Source organism: Sceloporus occidentalis, unplaced genomic scaffold, assembly GCF_023333645.1.
Source record: "Sceloporus occidentalis isolate IW3139 unplaced genomic scaffold, rSceOcc1.0.p SCAF_3, whole genome shotgun sequence".
Taxonomy (NCBI): domain Eukaryota; kingdom Metazoa; phylum Chordata; class Lepidosauria; order Squamata; family Phrynosomatidae; genus Sceloporus; species Sceloporus occidentalis.
Window position 1 is genome coordinate 242990771 of NW_028316983.1, and position 15806 is coordinate 243006576.

The window sequence follows — 15806 nt, forward strand, 5'->3', positions numbered from 1 at the left end:
CCACATGCAGCCATAGGAAAAAACTTTGCCCGTCCAGCCGGAAGCTAAAGGTGGAATTCCTTTATCCAGAATTCCAAAGTCTGAAATATTAAAAAAAAAAAAAAAGCATAACGTTTTTCACAAGCGACTGAGACACTGACACCTTTGCTTTCTGATGGTTCAACGGACACAAACTTTGTTTCATGCACCAATTCTTAAAAAATATTTTATAAAACTATCTTCAGGCTATGTGTATAAAGTGTGTATAAAACATAAATTAATTTTGTGTTTAGACTTGAGTCTCAACTTCAAGATAGCAGATTGTGTACATATATATAATAAATACAGGGGTTCCAATATACAAAAAAATCTGACATCGACAAATCTCTTGTCCCAAGCATTTTGGATAAGGGAGTGAAAGCTGCTTCAAAGAGTTATAAAGTATAGAATTACAGAATTTTAGCTTTGGTCTTTGAAAATCAGTCATTTTGAAATTCTCTGGCTGACTAATCTAGTTTGTTCCACTTTCTGATGAACTACAGTCGGCCGTTCACTTTCACGAGGATTAGGAGCACAAGACCCCTGCAAAAGTGGAAAAAACGCGAATAAGGGAGGAGGGCGGGAGGGGCATGTGCATGCTCCTCTTCCTCCCCTACATGGGAGCATGCCCCTCCTGCCTTCCTCTCATGCTTTAGCCATTTAAGGGAAGCTTCCCTCGGCCAGCTAAAGCATAGGAGGAGGAACAGGAGTGCATGCCCCTCCTGCCTTCGGCCCGTGCTTTAGCTGGTTAAGGGAAGCATCCCTCAGCCAGCTAAAGCATGGGAGAGGGAAGAAGAGCATATGCTCATGCTCCTCCCTGCCTTCTCCCATGCTTTAGCCCACTCAGGGAAGCTGGCTAAAGAATGGGAGGGAAGGCAGGAGGGGCATGGGCACGTGCTCCTCTTCCCTCCCCCCCCCCCCCCGCTTTAGCCAGGTCAGACAAGTCTGGTGAAGGCAGGAAGGGCTTCATGTGCACACCCTTCCCGGCTGCTTCCTCCCTCCTGGGCTTTTCCCTCCTCAAGAAGAAAAGCCCAACAGGGAAGAGGAGGAGTGTGTGGATAAACTTCTGAATATGCAAATCCACAAATGTTAAACCCGCAAAAGTCAAGGGCCAACTGTAATGACAATATATTTTGACACAAAAAGTAAAAGAAATTGAAGATTTATCCTGAAAAATCTTCATCCGTGTTCCCCCAGATAAAAGCTAATGATTACTACATTAGCAACTGTGCAATTGAGAAAGCACAAGAAAATAGGCACAGCTTTTTTTTACTGTAGAAAAAAATAAAAATAAAATAAAAATCAATTCAAAAAGAGGGAAGTAGTGGGTGGAAAGGGAATAGGAACACTACATAATAAAAGTTGTCCACCAGGAGAGAAAAAAAAACACAAATAGATTTTCAGTGATGGAACTACAGACGAAGTTTGCAGCAGCTTTTACAAATTCTCCCGAGACCAGAATAAAGATGAATCAGCAGCAGCACTTAAAACCCCCATCTCATTGATGAATAAAGCCTTTTGCAACAGACTGCAGCATGCTCTTGCAAGAGTGCAATACAGTAATTCAAAACTTCTGTCCATGTAGTAAGAATGGAATAGTTTTCCTTTTCTACAAACATTTATGGAGTACAAGTGTTCAAGATACACCAGTCTCACAGACTGTCCATAACAGACTACCCCAGGTAAGACCTGAGGGACCAAAGGTTTTCCAAGGACCACACAGAACACTTTTCCTCAGCCTGGTGCCCTTCAATTCCAATAATCCCTACCTAGTATGGGAGCTGTGAGTACCAGCTTGGAGAAGGCTTACCTTGGAAATTCTCATGTGCTGGGACTATGACACTGCAAGACCAGGATTTGAATCCCAGCTCAGTCATGGAAACCCATTAGGTGACCTTGGGTAAGTCACACTCTCTCAGCCTCTGAGGATGGTAATGGCAAACCCCTTCTGGAGAAACTTGCCAAGAAAACCCCACAATAGGTTCACCTTAGTGTTGCCACAAGTCAAAGGCAACACAACAGTAGCAAACCTTCTGCATCCTGTGCACACATACGCAAACCTCTCTGTTAGGTATTAGAATAATCTTAGGGCTCACTTGCTTCTCCAGCAACAAACTTAAAGCATAGCTGAACCATGGCATTCTCTGGTTGTTTAAACACAGTGGCAATTTGAATAGAACAGGAAACCAGGATTTCCCATTACATGAATGATCCACAGTAACCCTCAAGTTCACACGCTCTAATGCTTTCATGTATCACAGGGACATATCACATGCTCTCTCTCGACCCTTCCAGTGAAAACGGCTTTCATGCATGACAGGGATGGGAACCTGGCAGGGGGAGTGGAATCCCATGCTTAACCCTACTGGTATGACCCAACGATGCTTCTTGTTGCTATTGTTGTTGTTGTTTTGGTGTGCCTTCACATTGTTCTGGACTTATGGAGCCCCTAAAACGAACCTATCATGGGGTTTTCTTTGCAAAGTTTGTTCAGGGGGTTTTGCCTTTACTTTCCTCTGAGGCTGAAAGAATGTTATTTGTCCAAGGTCACCCAATGGGTTTTCATGGATGAACAAGGATTTGAACCCTGGTCTCCAGAGTTGCAATCCAACACTCAAAACCACTACACCATGAAGGTTCTCTCCACTGAAAGTTAAAGGTACTAAAAATGGCCCACCCCCAAGTTGTCAGGAGAAGATGGATCGTTGGTTCTTACCTGATATACGTCCCTTTCCAGCAGAGAAGGTCCGAAGTCTTCTTCCTGCCTACCAGGTGCCACTAGGCAGCGCTACCTGATGTTAAGGAGGCTAAGCTCCTTCTCTGCTGGGAAATGGGAAACTCCCAGTTTCAAGCAAACTGCACTACCCAGTGACACCCAAATTCTGAGTAACTGGGTCTTTAAAACTCTATATTGTCAACAAATCAGGATCCCACAGTCTGATCCTTGGTTTCAAGCAACCAGAATTCAAATTAACAACAGTGTTTAGATTTGTGACTTAAGAAATGTGATCTGTTTAGAAAGAATAAAGGAAGAAAGGGAAGGAAGAAGAGAGCGGGGGGGGGGGGGGTGTCCAAAACTTAAAATGATATAAATTATTTCATCTAACATTGGAAAATTAGACAAGTGGCCATATATGTGAAGCAAGAGATATCATGTTCGGACAACTACAGGATGTTCCAATATAAATATTACCTTCCAAAGCAAGCTACAAGACACCAGAACAAACCTTTTGCAAGTCTGTATCTTTTTGTAAATGTATTTTACCAACCTTCACAATCGCTCATATTATGAATAAAACATAGCTTAACTTTTTGCCAGTAGCTGTATCAAAAAGGATCACTGTGTATTTAAATAATAGCAAATAATAGCAATAGATTTAAATGACTATATAAACCATGTAGTTGTTCACTACTTGCCATCCTTTTTTTAAAAACCAAACTGGAAACATTTCAGGAAATTATCGTATCACATCACACTTCTCAAAGTTATATGGCCAATGTTCTTATAATTCTACTGTACTCAGAATACATATTGTTTGCTATATTTGGTGAAAGGCGTATCCACAGATCCCAAGGGATATGAGAGGAGCTGCAGCTTCCTGTTATGTCCAATCTGTAGTCAGCAATACATCAAACATTATCCCAAAACTAAGATACTGATGCTTTCTGGGGTTCTCCCAACACTCAAGCAAATAATGTTTTGTGTGGATTCACAGTTCCCTTGAATGTTTCCTCATATCATCACTCAAACCAAATTTGGGAAGTTTTGACTTTTGACGATAAGACACCAGCCACTTCTACAAACTGACTAACTTCTAAGACAACACAAAGGTTCTCATGATCCGCCATCATAAAATAAGAAATCACCCTTTACAGGACAGACTCTTAATCCCATGCAGCGTACTTGGAAAAACAGGATGCGATTACATCACTACTGGAAACAGGACTAGGGAAGCCAGAAGCAATCAAAAACAGGACTTTTTAAGCACCTAATAGCTGCAGAGAAGACACCATTACAGCAGATACAGCTGTTGGCCATATTAAAATAATGAGACATATGCCATGTTCAAGAGTTACATTTTTAATTAAGCAGTAAAAGTATCTGGCGCTTTTTATATTTTTTAAAAAAATTAAAGACATTTTCATGCAGGGGGGTCTCTGACAGACTCATTTCTTAACTTTTATTTACTGATTATCTACTGTGTAGAAATTCATTGTATGTTGGGTTTTCACAATGACCGTTTTTATAATTACCTTGGTAGTTTTCAGTGCTGTAATTTGCCTTGCGTTTAAAAGAAAAGTGGAATGCGTGTTAACAGTGCTCTCAATCAATGCCACTCACTTACAAAGCTTGTATCGCCACAAATAATGTACTGCTTATGTTGCAGGATCCTGAACCAATAAAGAAATGTTCTTATACACAATGGAGGCCAGTGTTGTCATGTCGGTTGCATACACAGACTGTGTATCATTAATACTGAAGCCAAGAATGGTGATATCAGGACCTGCAGCTGCAATGCAAGTGATACACTGAACGAAACTGACCTGAAAAGTCTGGGATTACATCCCAGCACAGCTATAGACTCAGAGGAAAAGGAGAAGGAAGCACTAGAACAGAAATGATACCAAGTTCCAGTGTTGAACAAATTAATATATTCCCCTCCCTGAGCCTTTGAGATTAAACGGACAATATATAAACTCAGTCATTTCATGTATATATAGGGTGTCGTTCAATGAAGAAGGGGGAAATGAAAATCAAAACTAACTACTTCCAGATGTGGGGGGTGGGGAAGGGGAGCGGAAAGTCTGCACTACGGATGTTCATCAAGAACAATGCACTCCAAGTTCACAACTGGCAAAGCTTCAGCTCTCAGCTCAACTCTACAGTATTAGTATTGCCAGAACATGAACTACACACTAAACTAGAAGCAATACAAAATGAGAGAGAGAGAGAGACCTGAATAAAACACCACCCAGGAACAGACATTAATGCAAAACTAATACAAATTTGAAAGTTTAAAAAAACACAGGGCAGCCTGGAAACAGACAGCATACACAGTTCAGGATTAAATTCTAATCTCATGAGCCGAAAATGAGATGAAGTTATTCTGTCACTGTGTTGCCGGGGGGGGGGGAGCGATTTCTCACCATTCACACTAGATCCAAAGTATTTCCTCTTCAGAAGCTTTCAAGAGAAATCTTTCATTGATGAGCAATACACTACCCTCACAAATCACACACACTTCCCCTTTTAGACATGTCTGTATGTTACACCAGATTCCCTCCTCCTCATCTTCTGGATGAAGCAACCCAAAAGTCTTTGGAAGTGAAGGATACACACACACAAGAAACCTCAGTAACTTCTCTTCTTCCACCCCAATCCTACAAAGCACCCATTCATTTGCAGCTCAGTATTACAAAGAAAACCCTATTAAATTCATGGGGTTGCTTCAGCTGACTTGAAGGCACACACTCACATACAATAAAGACAGTATCTCTATTTTATGCACAGATGCATTACAAACTACAGGACCTTTTCCTGTTAAAGGAGTATTTCTCCCAAACAGGGATACCTGAAAGACACCTAGGCCTGCATTTATACACTGGAGTCCTGAACTCTCTTAACTCTACTGACCTCCCTTCCCACACCATTTTGCAAAGGCTGGCCAGGAATGGATGAGAATGGGGGTGATCCAAAGGAAGGATTATTATTTCCAGGCAACCTCATTTCCTTCCTTTGCTTTGCTGCAGCGGAGGGGAAGCTTGGGTTTCTTTTCTTTCTTTAAATCCCGAGATGCTACCAAACCAGATCATGAAGTTGGAAAGCAGAGATGCCCTCCAATCCTAAAAGTGTTGTGGCTTTTTTAAAAAATGGATTACATAAAACAACACCATCTCAAGAAGAAATACACCACCAACACACATACGTGCAATGCAGGCTGTTCTAACATGTATACATTTCATTTGTCCTTTTAAACTGATGTGTGTTTTACCACTGATGTCTTTTAACTGGTGTTGTTTGTCTGTTCATCGTTGTTGTTCCCCACCTTGATCCATGGGGAGAGGTGAGTAAGAAATTATTATTATTATTGTTATTATTAAAGATTTTTATTAATAAAGCTAATCTACACAGATTCAAACTGACAGCTTTACATTTTCCACAACATATAGAATACAATATACAATATCTGAAAATTAACCATGTGTGAAAAATACTTCTAAGTTTCTATTACATCTGATTTCATAGAACATTTATTCAGCTCTATATTCACAACTTCTGATTCTTCTGACTTTTCATAATGTCAACAGTTTGAAATCTATTTAGCACAGCCCCTAATTGTAAACCTTTCCTTACATTTCTCCCATCTTCCCCAGGGCCATCTTGATTCAAATAACCATGAGGTACCACTTTACCTCCTCTCAGCCCAACCCATACTGTTTGCGGTTGTTGTTGTTAGCTGTCCACAAGTCAATCCCATGAGACATCTCCCAAAACCCCTGTCCTCCACTGCTCTGCTTAGGTCCTGTAAATCCATACCTGTGGCCTCCTTAACAGAATCCACCCATCTGGCATGTGGCCTTCGTCTCTTTCTACTGCTTAGCATTGTTATTTTTTCCAGTGCATCATGCTTTCTCATGGGCCACAAAGTACGACAGCCTCAATTTGTGCCTCTTGGCTTCCAGGGAGAGTTCAGGCTTGATCTGTTCCAGAACCCATTTGCTTGTATTTTTGAATGTCCAAGGCATCCTAAGCACTCTTCTTCATACTGTACATGCAAGAAATTCTCCACATATATCTACTCCAGCCCCAACAATCTCCCATTGATACCGCTAAAGATATATTTGTTACACTGTGCATCCACCCACTGACCCTCACCCACATTTATATCAGATAAACACACGCACACACACAGAGTGAACCCTTCATAATTGCTGGGGTTAGGGGGACAGGACCCCCGTGAAAGTGGAAAAACCAGTAATTAAAAAACCACATTTCTTACCTGAGAGAACACCTCTCTAGGCATCTCTAGGTCCTCCAGCAGAATTCTATGGTCAACACCTGCCAGAGGTTGACCACAGAGTGGAGTCAAAGGCTTTCATGGCCGGCATCCATAGTTTTTAGTGGGTTTTTCGGGGTCCGTGGCCATGTTCTAGAAGAGTTTCTTCCTGATGTTTTGCCAGCATCTGTGGCTGGCATCTTCAGAGAATGCTTGCCTGGAAAGGAGTAGGGTATATATACTTCCAAGTAAGCATTCTCTGAAGATGCCAGCCACAAATGCTGGCAAAACGTCAGGAAGAAACTCCTCTAGAACATGGCCACAGAGCCCGAAAACCCACAAAAAACTATGTTGACCATAGAATTGCACTGCAGGGCCTACAAACGCCTAGAGAAATATTCTCTCTAGGAACCTCTAAGTCCTCCGGTGTGACTTCTAGTGGATGTTGACCCTAGAGCCATGCTGGAAGATCTAGTGATTCCTAGAGAGGACATATTAATCAAATCCGTGAATCATCAAATCCACAAAAGTCAAAGCTGCAAGTGTGGAGGGCCTGCTATATAATACACATACACACACACACACACACACACCCCTCCACATTTGCTGGGGTTAGGGGCACAAGACCCCCGTGAATGTGGAAAAACCGCAAATAACAAAAACACTATGGCCTGTTACAGACAGCCAAAATAAAGCTGCTTCGAGTCACAGTGGAGGTATGGTGTTTCAATGATGCATGTGTCCTAAGAGTCCAAAAGTCGCACCAAAGCCATGATCCAGCCCTAAGGACTGGAGCATGGCTTTGGTGTGGGTTCTGGACTCTTAGGATGCATGCATCATTGAAACACCATACCTCCACTGTGACTCGAAGCAGCTTTATTTTGGCTGTCTGTAACAGGCCTATGTTTTTACCTGAGAGAACACCTTTCTAGGAATCTCTAGGTCCTCCGGTGCAACTCTGTGGTCAACATCTGCCAGGCATTGACCACAGAATTGGGCTGGAGGAGCTACAAAGGCCTAGCAAAATGTTCTCTCCAGGAATCTCTGGTCCTTCAGCGCAGCTTTTGGTTAAAGTTCACCAGAATTGTGCAGCAGGAGATAGATATTCCTAGAGAGAACATATGAATCAAATCCGTGAATAGTCAAATCTGCAAAAGTCAAAACAGCAAACATGGAGGGGTGTGTGTGTGTGTATAGTATACATACACACAGTGCCTCATACCTCTCTGTCCAATATATATATATATATATATATATACGCACAAAACACACAAAGAATGCTTCACACCTGTGCTTATGTAGCAGAAGTGCAAGGCACCCTATGTGTTTTGTGTGTGTCTATATATATAGTACACACAGACACAGACAAAGCTGCAAATGTGGAGGGATGAATGTGTGTGTGCATATATATATGTATGTATGCATTATATTTATAATATATACACAACACACATACACACAATGCCTCACACCTCTCTCTCTATATATATAGCAGAGGTGCGAGGCACTCTATGTGTTTTTTTTTTGTGTGTGTGTGTGTGTGTGTATACACAGAACTATGATAGAGAGGGAGGTGTGAGGTACTCTCTCTCTCTCTCTATATATATATATATAATAGAGGGAAGTGTGAGGCACTGTGTGCATATGTGTATGTCTGTGTTATGAGAGTATTAGAGAGAGATGTGAGGCTCTGTGTGTGTGTGGATATATACACATACATATAGCGTAGAGAGGGAGGTGTGAGGCTGTGTGAGTGTGTGTTTATATCTGTGTATACCTATATCTATATCTTACAGAGAGAGAGTCAGTGCCATAGTCCTCTGTTTCCAGACAAAGAGGGCTGTCTCTTGGCTCCTTCTCCCGGGAGGAGACGGGTGTGTCCTGGAGGGTCCCCTTCGCTCTTCCCCACAGTCACAAACACACTCACAATGAGAGACTCCGCAAGGGCTGCCGAGGCAGAGAGCCTCCTTGCTCTCCTTCTTGCCTCTCTCTGCTCCAGCGGCTCTTGGGACTCACCGGGCGGCAGCACCTTCTCCTCCTTCGCCGGCGTCCTGAGCCCAGAGGGGGCTGGGGCTGCTTTGTGGCGCCGCCAGGGAGAAGAAGCCCTCCTCCTTCTCTCGGCCGGGGCTGGAGTCGGGTCCGCTTCCAGGCCGCTCCCCTTGCTTCCCTCCTTCCCTCCCCGCGCGATGCACCCTGGGAGGCGGCGGCGGTGCTTATGGTGGCGCTGGAGCCCTTCTCCCTCCTTCCTCCCTTCCTTCCTTCCTGGGGTTGGAAGATGGCTGCGCCCGCCCCGCTCCCTCCCATGATGGAGCCATGAAACCCCTCCTTCCCTCCCTCCCTCCGTCCCCGGCCTCCCTTCACAGCCTCAGCCCCAGTTAGAGAAGGGGCGAGGAGGAGGAGGACGACGACCAGCGGATCCCCATCCCTGTTTTTGTTGCTCATTGTTCCTCACGGGAGGAAAGATGGCCCAGAGCCTAGTGGCTTCCAGGGCTGCAAGTTCTCCTCACAAAGGGCGCCCCAAAAGACCCTCGCCAAAGCCCCTTCCAAAGCCAGGGGGAAACCCCCCACAAAAGGCGCCTCAAGAAGAGGGTGAGGGGCTTCCCAGCCATGTTATCTTTCCCTCACAGAAAAGAGAGAGGGATGGGGCTTTTATTGGCGGGTTCTTCAAAAGACCACTGCGGCCATGCCAAATTATAATAAAACCATAATCATGTGGAGATGTTTGAGTTCAGTGGCCCTACACACGACATTCAGGAGGAATGCTTCATCTGAACCAGAGACAACATGTGAAAGGGATCAAGGAGTCCAAGTAGACCACAAGTTGAACATGAGTGAACAGTGTGATGCGGCAGCTAAAAAGGCCAATGCGATTCTAGGCTGCATCAAGAGAAATATAGTGTCTAGATCAAGGGAAGTCATAGTGCCACTCTATTCTGCTTTGGTCAGGCCCCACCTGGAATATTGTGTCCGGTTCTGGGCTCCACAATTCAAAAAGGACATTGAGAAACTGGAGCCATGTGTCCAGAGGAGGGCAACTAAAATGGTGAAAGGTCTGGAAACCTTGCCCTATGAGGAACGACTCAGGGAGCTGGGAATGTTTAGCCTGGAGAAGAGAAGGTTAAGAGTTGATATGATAGCCCTTTTTAAATATTTGAAAGGATGTCATATTGAGGAGGGAGCAAGCTTGTTTTCTGCTGCTCCAGAGAACAGGACTCGGAGCAATGGATGCAAGCTACAGGAAAAGAGATTCCACCTCAACATGAGGAGGAACTTCCTGACAGTAAGGGCTGTTTGACAGTGGAAGACATTCCTTCAGAGAGTGGTGGAGTCTCCTGCCTTAAAGATCTTTAAGCAGAGGCTGGATAGCCATCTGTTGGGGATGCTTTGATCGGGATTTCCTGCATGGCAAGGGGTTGGACTGGATGGCACTTGCAGTCTCTTACAACTCTGTCATATCACCTCTTAACCATCTTTTCTCCAGGCTAAACATCCCCAGCTCCCTAAGCCGTTCCTCATAGGACATCCCTTATGAACCATTCCTTCTTTTGCATACTTAGCTGGAGCACAAAGCTTCCCCTGATTTATACAAGTTCCCAGGTGAAAGATCAAGCACTTTTGGGAATTAATGGGAATGTGACTGGCTGGTTAGATAAAAGTTCTCTAACACTAATATAGCAGAACGTTCCAGTTTTAGTATTCCCACCCACAACATTTTCCCTTTTAATTTTCTAGCCATTTAATAAACCTGTAAATCTTTGTGCTATATTGGTATAAATAGTAAAATAATAATGAACTTAATTACAGCATTATATTCATTATCTTTTCAGTTACTGAATGGGGATGCGGAGGGGAGGAGAGCTTTATGCAGAAAATGAAAATAGTAATCTAGTATTTTACAGCTGGGCATCAGCCATCCATGATCCAAGTGTGCTGCAAGAGAGAAAACATTCATTAAAACAACTGAGCATGGTCATGCTAAAGAGCAGGGGTAGGCAACCTTTTTGAGCTGGGGGCCGGGTTGCTGTCCCTCAGGCGACTGGGGGGCCGAAGCCGGGGGGTGGAGCTTCCACCCTCTGGGGGCAGAGCCGCATGCCGGGGGCGGAGCTTCCACCCTCCGGGGGCCAGGCCTCCTCCTCTTTGCCGGCCCCAGGCCCCATCAGAGCCCGGCAAAAAAGCCAGCGGGGGCCGCCAGCGCTGGAGGCCTCCTCCTCTTTGCCGGCCCTTTTGCTGTTGCCGGGGCCCTCTTGGAGGGCCCCAGCGACGGCAACCAGCCTCCCAGAGTTGCCAACCCCTGCTAAAGAGGAACAAGCTATTTGAAAGTACAGGGCTATTTTTCTGAACTCTTGGATGGAAAGGAACAGAATATAACAAGAAAACTGAGTTAAATTTAAAATGTAAGCATGTCCTATACATGTCTACTCAAAAATAAGACCAGTTGAATTCATTGAGAATTACTTTAGTGACTATAGAATAGGAGTCTAAAACTCATATTGACTCCCCCCCCAAATATATTAGCTTCCCCCCCCCAAAAAAAAATTAATTAATACTTAACAGGAAACCATTTCCTTTTTTTTTTTTTAAAGGACTTCTTATTCAAAATATTTCTTACATTTATTCAAGCTGTTTAGCATTTGTTTTAAGGAAGGCTGGGTCACATACTGGGAGAGAGGCAGGGTATATATTGCTTGCTATCAACTTCAGTTGATACGCCAGCTGCGACCTTACCTGGGCCAAAGGGACCTTGAAACAGTGGTACATGCTCTGGTAACCTCTCGCTTAGATGTCTGTAATGCGCTCTACATGGGGCTACCCTTGTACCAAGCCCGGAAGCTTCAGTTAGTACAAAACATGGCAGCCAGATTGGTCACCGGTGCATCCAGGTTTGAACATATAACACCTATTTTGAAAGATCTTCACTGGCTGACCATTCGCTTCTGAGTGCAATACAAGAGAGTTTATCGCATGGGGGTTAAACCGCTCCCCAGCGCGTTCTAACGGGGGCGCACACGGAACACGATGGGCACCGGATGGGTCCCAAAACGCGACTTTATCGCACGGGGGGACGACGGCGACGCTGCCGCGCGTTTCCATCGCGTCCCAATTCGGTTCCAGAGGGCACCATTTCTGGGGATGCTTTGAAACAGTTCCCAGAAATGGTGCCCTCTGGAACCGAATTGGGACGTGATGGGAATGCGCCGCGGCGGCAGCGGCGTCCCCCCATGCGATAAAGTCGCGTTTTGGGCCCCATCCGGTGCCCATCGCGTTCCGTGCGCGCCCCCGCTAGCCCCCATTAGAACGCGCTGGGGAGCGGTTTAACCCCCATGCGATAAACTTCAGAGTGTTGGTTATTACCTATAAAGCCCTACATGGCTTGGGCCCGAGTTACTTGAGGGACCGCATCTCCCCATATGATCCGCCCCGCACACTTACAACATCCGGGAAGAACCTGTTGGAAAGACCATCTTCCAAATACATCTCCACATCCCAGATGGCCTTTTCAATAGCAGCCCCGCGGATCTGGAATAGTCTTCCTGAGGAGCTCCGTCTCATGACCCCCCTCGAAACATTTAAAAAGAGACTTAAAACCTTTGTTTTGTCAACCCTTCCCCCTGAAGAATGAAGTTTTGCATCTTTGATGCCATCGACTCTCTGCCTTACCCTGGATACGTATGTTGAATGACTATGTATAGAGTTTTGTATTATTGGAATTTATTTATACTTTTTATGATATTTTTTATTAGTCTGTAACCCCACTTTGATCCAATGGGAGATGTGGGAAAACATAAATAAAATTTATTATTATTATTATTATTATTATTATTATTATTATTATTATATAAACAAATAAAATATACCACATGGGTGGGAATCTTGCAACCCTGCAAATGTCTTTTCAGTCCTTGAACTGCAGCTCCCAGCATTAGACACTTTTGGCAATGCTTACTAAGGCTGCTGGGAATTACAGTCCAGCATGGCGTAGTGGCTTGAATGCTGGACTAAGACTCTGGAAACCAGGGTTCGATTCTCAGCTCAGCCATGGAAACTCAGTGGGTGACCTTTCACGCTCTCAGCCTCAGGGGAAGGCAATGGCAAACCTCCTCTGAACAAATCTTGCCAAGAAACCCCCACAATAGGGTTGCCATAAGTAGGAAAGGACTTGAAGGCATGCAACAACAACAACAACCCACTGGAGGAAGACATGGTTCTGATACTCAGGTGATGAATACATGTTCTGCTTTCCAATGTATGTGCTATTTTTAAAGTATTCTCCATGCACTTCCTTTTCTTGGGTCTCTTTCCTTAAGGGGTGTGGGTGCTATTTTGTCTGACCCTGTATACATGACCTCCAGTACTTTGTGAGAGACCTATGATAAACTACCATATATACTCAACCATATGTCAACCTCATGTATAAGTAGAGGGCAGGTTTTGTGGTCAGAATTATGGATTTTGATATGAAACGTGGATAAGTCGTTGATAAAACTTAAGGGCTTTCAACAAAGATCTAAATGATGAAGCATAGGAAAACAATGCCAAGAACTTACAAAATTCTGGCAGGCATAATTGTTTGGGCTTGCCCTAAAGGCTTGATGGATGAGAGAGTAGAGCGAGGTCAGTGCTTCCAGGACATATTACACTCTTGCCTTTTATCAGGGGATGGTCCCCCTTTTCATAAGAGATAAAGTACAGTATCTCGGGATGATCCATGGATAAGTCAATCCAGGTTTTTGGGGTCAATTTTTTGACTAAAATTTCTAGACCTATACATGAGTATGTAGGTTTGGCTTTTCTCCCTCTAGTACTTAAGTTCTACATTCTCAATGACTTACAATTCTAGCACGGAATCCCTGAAATATAGGAGATTATTATACACAGATGGGATAGGGATGAGATTGCTCCCTTGTCCTTATGCCGTCGTTACCCCATCCATGACAGTGATAGTGCGAAAGGCTTTCAAATCGTAGTGCCAATCCCTCCATTAACCTGTCTTTAAAGCAGTATTGCAGTAATGTGAACTTCCGTTAATGCAACATGCCAGCCAATGTCGCTTTAATGACAGGATCTGCATGGCGTCATATGAAAGTCTTTTGTGCGATCATAGTCAATCACACTTTTCAGACAGGTTAATGATGGGATTTGTTCAATGTCATCTGAAAGACCTTCTCATGATTGTGTGGGAAGGATGGGGCAGGGACAGGATCACCCGCATGTGATAATCTTCATAGCCTACAGCACTTAGTATTTCTTGGCAATCTCCCATCCAAATACTAATCAGGGCTGACCCTGCTTGGCTTCCAAGATCAGACACAATCTGGTGCCTGTAGGATAGCTACTGGGCTGCTATTGTTGGCATTTTTGCTATTTTGAACTGTTTTCCCCCCTTGTTTACTGTTCCTTCTCTTACGGAGACTAGGATGCTTTCTTTGTTTATTCCTCTTGTATTATTAAAAGATGGCTTTCACTAGTTAAAGAGCCCAAGAAAAGCTATCCTTTGAGAACTGGAAAACCAATAGACCTCATAGAGTCATCTGCCTCTGTAAGAACTGGCAGTGACAAGCTTTCAAAAAATTCTTTCTATGACCTTGCCTCTTTCCATTTCTCCAGTTCTGATCCCAAAGGGAGTTTGCTGCATATGTGATATGCATTTGTTCACAGTTTTACCTGCTTACTTGGTAGGAGTGATTGCACCTTATCCTCCAATGAGAAAAAGACTCAGACAGATTTTCACTTGCACTGCAGTTTGGGAAATAAAAGGAACACCAGGTGCTCATCCTGTTGATTCTTTTATTATTCAAGCATCTGGGCAAATGAGACAAGACCTTGCCACTCCCTTTAGTTCTCCAGTAAGAACTGTGAGAGGGAGACTTCTCTCACTTCCAAGACACCTCAGGAGAAGAAAATAAGTATCAGGTGTTTCTTCCACTTGTTATTGAAGCCACAGCCAAACAAGACTTTGACACTCCTTTAAAAACTCAGTTTTTCTAAAGAAAAAAGCAAAGTCATCACTTAATTGCTCATAGATTTTAATAAGAAAATCATGGGGGGGTATTCTCCTGTTCATTTTATCTTTATCCATGGCCCTTTGTAAATTAATGCAGGTTCTGGGTCAGAAGTAGGCAAAGGGTGTGACTCCAGATGTGGTTGGACTGCAATCCCCATCAGCCCAAGCCAACATAGCTAATGGTGAGAAATCCCTCGAACTGCAGTCCAACAGCTGTTCCAGGTGCATCATGTCTTTGGAAGAGGATGGGGTTTGGCTGGTATCATCTTCCACTTGTAATCCATGTTTTTTCATTTCTTGGAATTTGGAAAATTTGCATTATGAAATACAACTACCTGAATAGCTGAAAGATTGTGAAAGTATTAATCAAAAAGCACTAGTTTGGCTTCTTCTGGGCTTACAAGAAGTTTGGCTTGTTTTGTGTTCACAAAAAAGGATCTGCTGGAGAGGGAAAGACTGATAACTTTAATTGTATCTGTATGGAAGAACCCTCAGTCTCTTCAGGCTTACACTTGCTAAAGTGATTGACAGATTTGTGATAAGTAAAATGGAGGCATGACTAATAGGTCAGGCTGGCATTTGTGGACCTCTGAGAATAAAGACCTTCCAGCTCAAATCCAGGACATTAGGGCAGAAGGAAAATGACTGCAAAAAAACCAACATATAACCTATCGTGTTCAAAAGATTCAGCATGGACATGCTTATAGTCTCATCATTCTTAGACAACCTTCATTCTCCTACAACTCTGTAATGGGAACTGTAAAACAAGAGATGTTCACTTTGCATTG

At 43.7% G+C, this 15806-nt stretch overlaps 1 protein-coding gene across 2 annotated transcripts in view; it reads right to left on the reverse strand.

Annotated features, from left to right (window-relative positions):
- PTK2 (protein tyrosine kinase 2) overlaps positions 1-9120 on the reverse strand; it is a 261623-nt gene extending 252503 nt beyond the window's left edge. Inside the window, exon 1 of one of the 2 annotated variants that reach the window (XM_089518030.1) lies at positions 8944-9120. The gene's annotated coding sequence lies outside the window, so the exon portion shown is untranslated. The remainder of the gene's footprint in view (positions 1-8943) is intronic. The other variant, XM_089518031.1, reaches the window with a different exon arrangement.
- Positions 9121-15806: the final 6686 nt, after the last annotated feature.